This window comes from Rattus norvegicus, chromosome 4 (genome assembly GCF_036323735.1).
Source record: "Rattus norvegicus strain BN/NHsdMcwi chromosome 4, GRCr8, whole genome shotgun sequence".
NCBI classification, from domain to species: domain Eukaryota; kingdom Metazoa; phylum Chordata; class Mammalia; order Rodentia; family Muridae; genus Rattus; species Rattus norvegicus.
In genome coordinates this window covers 161,562,294-161,568,623 of record NC_086022.1, presented here as the reverse complement: position 1 = coordinate 161,568,623, position 6,330 = coordinate 161,562,294, and positions in this window count along the sequence as shown.

Here is a 6,330-nt window from a genome sequence, read left to right as displayed (position 1 = left end):
CTTCCGGATTAGGAACACTAGTTTTCCAATCTTTTTTTTTTTTCCCTCTAGCTAAGTCCTGTGTACTCTCAGCGTATCGGTCTATTCGTGCATTCTTCCCACGCAGGTTTATCCGTGAGCACCTGTCAATACTGGACATTGATTGGTAAAGATGTAATTGGTGTAATGATAGCCAGAGTACTCCGGCCGTCAAAAGGCAAACAGAAGGAAGTGTGGACAGAGGAAAATCCATAAGGCTGTCCATCTTGATTTAAAATGTAGATCTTTTTTTCAAAGTGTTATATAATGCACTTATGTTTCTTTTTTTTAAAAATTTTTTTTAAGATTTTATTCATTTATTATATATAAGTACACTGTAGCTGACTTCAGACACACCAGAAGAGGGCATCGGGTCTCTTTACAGATGGTTGTGAGCCACCATGTGGTTGCTGGGAATTGAACTCAGGACCTCTGGAAGAGTAGTCGGGTGCTCTTAACCGCTGAGCCATCTCTCCAGCCCGCACTTATGTTTCTTAAAACTCAGAATAAACTGTATTTGTGTCCGTTATAGAGGTTTTGGAGCCCCTCCTTAAGTTTTTTTGCCCTCCGGCATAAAGTTTCTCTCTCTTCAGGTTCATCCTGGTCTTGACTCCTCAGCATGGGGCTGGGGAAAGGCCCGGATGCAAGGTCAGCCCCTCCTTGCAACAATCTATTACCAAGAGAAAATCGCTGTGGGCGCAATGGAGAATGGTTCCTAACAGTGAACGATTTCCGAGTTTCTTCTGATCTATCTGGATGTATAGGCAAATGATGATTTCTCATACAGAAGTAGGACATTTCTTCATGTAAGGACTTATGATTATTTGGGGGTGGGGGGCTTAAGGAACTTTTAAGTCTGAGAAGGGCTTACAATTTATTTATTTATTTATTTCCTCACTTATTTGAATCCAGAGATCAGAATCAGGCCACTCCCGTCCAGACCCTATGACAGGCCCCCTGCACATGTCTCTTCTAGAGTTCCTTCACGTGGGGAAAGGCAAGTGCAGGCCACACTGAAGGAGCCTTTGGCTTGAAGCAGACATCCCTGAATGCTGGGGCCCAGAAATTCTTTCCAGAACCCCTGCCTTTCCCATGGGGCAAAGCTCAGCAGAGATGCCAAGAACCTGGAGATGTTTCCAGCAAGCAACCTAGCATCAGGGTGATGATGTAAGTCTCCTACAGCGCCTTCCTCTGCCAGGAACTTAGAGGGTGGGTCAGGGAGAGAGACTCTTGAGGGGCTTCTCCGAGCCCTGCCTGACTCTCAAATAGGGTTCCCATGACTCAATATTCTGGGTACTAATCGAGGCAGGGGTCATTTCAGTGGTGTATGTGACAGCCCTCAGGCCCCATTTCCGGCTGCCCCTTTCCAGCACTTCAAAGCAGACGTCAACACCACATAAACTCAGACGGAGGCTGCTGGGGTGGCTGTGATTTGGGGTTCCTCATGGGACTGTTAGTCTAGTCCCCGACCTGTCACTCATTCAACAGATAATTTCTGTAAACGATGGTGACATGAGAGAGGACAGAATCCATTAGTCTCCAGTTGGGACAAATGTACCAGGAATATTTGCCTCTCCCTTCCTCCCTCCCTCCCTCTCTCCCTCCCTCTTTCTTCTTGACAGGGTCTCTCTGTACAGTCCCGGCTGTCCTGGTACTTGCTATGTAGACCAGGCTAGTCTTGAGGTTCACAGAGATCCTCCCACCTCTGTTTCCAGAGTGCTGGGATTAAAGGGGTGCCCCATCACATCTGGCTCTTTAAATTATTGTTACATGTGTATGTGTATGAGCACAGGTGCCTGTAGAGGTCAAAGGAGGACATTAGATTCCATGGAACACGGTGTTAGGAACCAAACTCAGGTCTTCAGCCACAGCAGCAAAGCTGTCAAGTCGTCTATCCCCGTTTCCCTATTATACAGTTTATACAGTTCCTCTTTATAGTCTCTCTGGGAAGGAAGCTTCATCATCAAACAAAGTCAACGAGGCTGAGGACAAGTTGATTGTCCACCAGCTGTATATGGAGCTGGGATGTGCGCTGATTGCACTCTACCTTCACAGGTACACAAGGCTGAAGAAAGGAAAGCAAGCAGAGGGCAAAGACCTGACAAGGCATGAAGAGGCATCGGAGAAGACAAAACTTGTAGGGGGAGGTGCTGATTCTCTAATTGGTTGTTAATTGTGTCAATAAAGAAGGCGAGAGCCAATTGTTGGGCAAAGGGTAAAGGTGGGACTTCCGGGTCCCAGGGGAGAAGAGAAGGGATGCAGGAAAGGAGGGGGGGTTCTTTGGGCCAGGCTTTGGAATGTGGAGGATGTAACAACTATGTAAGGTCTTGGGCTAGCCAGAACCTGCGGCCTCTGCCACCCGCCGATGGCTGATATAGGTTAGCTGGTAAGGTTAGGGCAAGAGATTTCTGTGCCCGGCAATTGTGTTTCTGGCTAGTTTTAAGATAATAAAACTATTTAGTGTTTTTCTTTCAGGGAGCTAAGGTGAGCAGGAGAAAGAGAGAAGACGGAACAGTTGATGGCAGCTTGGAGAAGCTAGCCAGGAGGAAGAGGCAGCTGGTGGGACGGAGACAGTAGCTCCCAATTCCCGGGTTGGGGAATGGTGGTGTTCGATCCTGGGCTAAGCTGGATGGAATAAAGGGAACCAGGAGAAGTCAGAGCATGGGCCAAGCTCCCAGGAAAGCTGTTACCTGGCCGTTGGTGGTGCTAAGTCAGGAGTGGGTCTGCTAGCAGCAGAACTCGGAGCTAAGGGAGCAGTGCAGGCTGAACTCTTGGGAAGGCAGTAGCATGTTTGTTTGTTTGTTTGTTTTGTTTTGTTTTTTTCCTTTTATTCGGAGCTGGGGACCGAACCCAGGGCCTTGCGCTTGCTAGGCAAGCGCTCTACCACTGAGCTAAATCCCCAACTCCTGTTTTTTTGTTTGTTTTTTTTTTGTTTGTTTGTTTGTTTGTTTTTTTAATTTCACATGACAAAACCATCCAGGTAAGTTAAGGATGAAGAGTGAAAAGCTTCAGGCCATCTAGATGACTGAGCGGATAAGGACATAACCACCAAACTTGACGATCTGAGTTTGAACCCAGGGACCCACATGGTAGAAAGAGAGAATCGATTCCGTCTTTGATCTCCACATGTACACTGTGGCATGTATACTCACATCAGTACCCATACCCTCATAACCAACCAACCAAATATAAACAATGGAAATTTCTGGAGAAAAAAAACCTGACTAATTTACTGTATTATTGTAGTAGAAATAAGTAATAGTAATTGTTATTGTCATAAGTTACACACAGTCTTATATAACCCAGGCTGGCCTCAATACATTGGAATAACTTGCTGTTGGCCTGAAGCCTCCACCGAGTCTCCCCTTCTCTTTTCTGCATCTAGCAACCTGACAGGAGAAGTATAAAAGGCTGCACAGTAGATGAGACCAGGAATCCTGAAGGCAAGCTTGATGGTCTAAGCATGGGGTCAAGCTAGTCCACATCCCACTTCACCAGCATCATGTGCAAGAAAGGAAGTTACCAGGCTGACGTGGGACGGTTCTGTTGGATGTGAGAAGAGGGCTTTGGTGAGCCTTGAAGTCATAACATTAATGGGAAGAGTCATATGAGGAAGTACGGATGTGGAAGGATCCTCTGTCCAGGAGTCGTGTAGAATTGGCAGGCAGTTCACAGAGACAGGAAGTGGAGTGGGTGTGGTCAGGAGTTGGGGAGAGTTTACAGGGCACAGGATAATGGTGGTAGAGTCATGAAGAGGATCAGTGATGGTGGTCACACATGTAAGCATCTACCCAATGCCATCAACTCGAGGCACGTGTCAGCATTGCATCGTTTCAACAAAATGCCTGAAGCAGCTAACGTACATAGATAAAAAGGTTTTGTAGGTCACTGTCTTCGAGCTTCAAAGTCTAACATTGGACAAGGTTTGGCCTCAGGTGAGGACACTGGGTTATGGTAGAAGCCAATGGGAATAAGATGTCAAGCAGGAGCTTGGAGAAGGAAGATGTGTAGGGCTTGATTTCTACAGAAAAATCCACTACCACGAACTTCCTTAGAACTTCCTGCTAATCCTACCTCCCAAAGGCCCTACTGTCACCCACATTGTCACCATGCAGACCAAGCCTTCAGTGGCAATGGACCCCACTAACTGCCTTTAATACATTTTTTTTTTTTTTTTAGTCAGGCTTGATGGAAGCACCCAAAGTCCTGCTATACCCAGAAGCTCAGGGGCAGCCTGGCTAACACAGAAAGATCCATTTTCTTTTTTAAAAAGGAAATCCTGTATTATACGAATCTGTACAGAGCAATATAGAAAGCTCCAGATGGGGCTACAGCCAGGTTAGCAGCCGTGAGAAGTATACAATGGTAGAAGCAGCAGACGCTTCCTCAGAGCCTCATATACCTGTCCCTGGGCTCAGAGCTCCGTGCCAGCCAGGGCAAGAGAGGCTGATGGGACTCAATGGAAGGCACACTGCAGACAGAGGCTCAGCATCCACACCAGCTCATTCTTCTGCCTTACAGGGATAGGAGCACCAGCCTCTGGCTCCCTCACTCCCCTCCACCCCTGCTGCAATGAGCTAATCTCCAAAAAGAGCCTTCGGACTTCCCAGAAAGATGGTCTATAAATACAGCATCTTCTTGTAAATCAGGACTCCAAGGTGATGGGCAGATCAACAGAGGTCTCCAGATGGGGTAGGAAGGGTCCCAGTACACTTAAATTTAGTCCTGGTCATTTAGTTCAGATCACTGGCTCCCTTGGCCTGACGAGGAGTCTGTACGGCTGTGTGTGACTCAGGGATCCATGCTCAGCCTCAGAAACTTCATGAATGAATGTGGGGTTTGGAAGCGAGTAAAGCATTTTATCAGCACTCTGGTACATCCCCCAGGCCCCTACTTTGGGCACTCTGTCTCTGCTAGATTCTGATCAGACATAGTTATCTGCTGATAGACAAAACCTTACAAGGAAGCAACAGGACGAGGCCAGGGAGGGCAATGAGTCTCGTGGTGATGGGTCTCCACACTCTCTAGTAACGAGATCGAATTCAACAGCTCTCTACCCTGACATCCCCAACACTTTTAATAATGCAATTTTCATTACGTCGTCTTTACTGTGTGCAGTGAAACTCACAGTTGATACAACTCACCTATACATTTATAAAAGCTGCAACTGCAGGAGAAAGAAGAGGCAGGTAGCTTAACATACTGTCGTCTGATGCCTGAAACACTTGGACACAGCCATGTAACAGGACAATAGAAGCTGTGAGTGCTGGCACACACCTGTAATTCCTGTCTAGGGACTGGGGCCTCAAGGTCTGGAGTTCCAGGACAACAGGGGCCACAGAAGAAGACTCTGCCTCAACCAACAAGGACAAGAGGACCATGGCTTTCACAGATATTTATGTGGAGTTCTATAGACATGTATGGAGTTAGGAAGAACAAGAAAATTTTCTGCTGAATATCATCTATTTTCTTTGATATCTGAAATATGGATTAAATAAAAAAATGTGTGTAAGAGACAGAGGAGACAGAGACATAGAGAGATAGAGAGACAGAGTGAACGCAACACTATGGTTATATTAATATGATTTTTCCAAAATAGTAAATGATTCGAGGGTTTCGAGTGAAACAATTCATCCTTTCCTCTCCATTCACACTCTAGTTAGAAAGTTTGGGGCACAGTGGCTTGATTGTGCCTCCTGTGAGGCAGATTTGACTCTGGCTTAGATTCATAAGCTGGTGTTTCAGCCATGTGATATTCTGAAGGCCTGGCAGAGTAATTCTTCATCGTGGAGACTGGATGCTCCTGCAAAGGGGCAATTGCTTTCAGTCGCTGTCACTGACACTGTCCCCACTCACTGTGACAAGCAAATACCTCCCCCAAGGAGCCTGAGGGCTCCTTGGAGAACTCTTGGTGTAGCCTGTCCGCAAGCACCCAGCACTCACAAAGCCATCTCCTGTCCCTGGCTTCACTTGGACTTCTTTACTCTGGAGCGGGGAAAGGAGGCAGAACCATCCTATCCTGCTGTGTTGGAAGAGCCAAGTCAGCCAGAGTCCACTGTGAGGCAACTTCAGATCATCACACGCAAACACACTCTCATTCCTGCTCCTACAGTGCCTGACGCTTCTCAAACACGCATGCGCACCCGCACGCACGCACGCACGCACGCACGCATACAACGCGTCTATGTTTTCATCAGCTCCATGGTGGTTCTGCAAAGCACCAGGGTAAGGATCCAAGCCATACTGAAGAGATGACACCCAGAGAGCTCATGTGAGACTCCGGTGTTGGTCTCTCCTTGCTGGTCTGCCGTG